Raw genomic sequence first — 1,780 nt, 5'->3', positions numbered from 1 at the left:
TAGAACATTTCTGAAATGACAACTGCACAAACACACATAACCTTGTATCGTCAAAAGAATTTTTATTATTTTGCGCCGACTGTAAGTTCAAAAGAGATGACGTTCTCATCTACATGATAATATCTGCAAAGTTCTTTTTTTTTTTTTTTTTTTTTTTTTTTGTACGAATGCAAAGTTGAAAATACTTATCCTCTGTTTTCAGTTTTTAGAAAATATCTAAAAATGAGATATTAAACTGGAGAATACATTGCAAAAACAAACATGCTGTACAGAGTTTTTACCTATAAATAGCACCATTACAAAGCACTTATTGAATCAATTTCATGAAAAAAAAAACCCCGCCAAAAAACAAAACAAAACAAAAAAAACAAAAACAAAAACAAAACAAAACAAAACAAAACACCGGCCCAAAAAAGAAGTAAAGAATACATACTTATCTTTGCGATTCCACCAAATACAGCAATATGCTTGGCTTAGATCAGATATCAGATACATGCTCAGTTAGATATTGATATCCTCTTGTATGAGTTCGAGTATGTGTACTTTTAGACACGATGTAGATGATATTTATCGTTATCTTTTTTATTTTATTTTATTCATTTATTTATTTTTCTTTTTTCTCTGTGAGTAATGATGTTTTTGTAGTGTGACATTATCCCTTATTATGCATGTCAAAGTTATATATAAATGATGTAGTCTATCGGAATGTTCTAACATTTCCTGTATTGTTTGTATGTTTGGATATATGTAACCATAGGACACATCATTTTTGTTGTTCACTCCATAGACTGAAAAAAAAGGCAAAGAAGGGAAAATGAATTTAAATGATAGGTCTCTCTCTCATCTCCCCCCCCCCCCCCCCCATTCACTATGTTGTTTTCAGTTGTTGATATTTTGTTGTCTTTTTTTTCCAAATGTACTTGTATATGTAATACTATCCTGTAATATTTCTGGTGTGGACATTAAAAAAATTTTCAAACAAAAAAAGGAATAAAAAACAGAAAAAAAAAGAATAGAGACGTGGTTTGCTTATTTGTCTACAGTGAAAGAAAAAAAAAATTTATTGGAGGGGGAAAAAAACCGAGAAAAAAAAAATGGAGATGCGGGGTATCGATCCCCGTACCTCTCACATGCTAAGCGAGCGCTCTACCACTTGAGCTACATCCCCGTTCCACAGACTGGCGGAAAATTAATCTCTTGTATACAATGTCTCGCGCGCGCGCACACACATGGCGCTCTGTCTTCAGTTCGGCTTATCAGGCAATGACCATTTCCACTCGCTCTGTTGTCCGAATCGCCATCTGGTCAGTTTACAACACACTGATAACACTGGACATTGTGTTCTTGCCAGATGGGAGTTTTTCTTGTTTGTATTATAAACGATACCCATGGCGTAGAGTGTATTACTGTAGAAGGGGAGAGTTTGTACTGCTACGAAGAAATAACGTGCTGTCCCGACTGACTAAAATGTAATTTGAAGGAAAGAAGTTGTTTTCATACTTTTGTTTCGAAAGAAAGGGAACTCGAACTGACTATTTAAACTTGATTTAAACTTTCTCTATCCAAACACACCTGATATCATAATGTGATAAGTCGGAAAGTCAGTGTTTAAAAGTCTTTGCAGAGCGGAGTAGCGTAGTTATTTCCCTTGCTTCGTCGAAAGAAATACACACGCGAGTTCTTCTTCTTCTTCTTCTTTCCCTTGACTACCGCCTTCATCATTTTGAAGATTCTGTAGACTATAAGGGGGGTTTGCGTGTATTGTGGATTCATGAGGTAG

General features: G+C 34.8%; 1 non-coding gene across 1 annotated transcript; it reads right to left on the bottom strand.

Moving 5' to 3' along the window:
* Positions 1-1,095: 1,095 nt before the first annotated feature.
* Positions 1,096-1,168, bottom strand: Trnaa-agc (transfer RNA alanine (anticodon AGC)). The gene has a single exon. It is a non-coding gene; the product is annotated as a tRNA-Ala (tRNA).
* Positions 1,169-1,780: the final 612 nt, after the last annotated feature.

The sequence above is a fragment of the Babylonia areolata genome, chromosome 12 (assembly GCF_041734735.1).
Source record: "Babylonia areolata isolate BAREFJ2019XMU chromosome 12, ASM4173473v1, whole genome shotgun sequence".
Classification (NCBI taxonomy): domain Eukaryota; kingdom Metazoa; phylum Mollusca; class Gastropoda; order Neogastropoda; family Buccinidae; genus Babylonia; species Babylonia areolata.
Note: the sequence above shows the minus strand (reverse complement) of the source record. Positions and strands in the feature narration are given on the sequence as shown.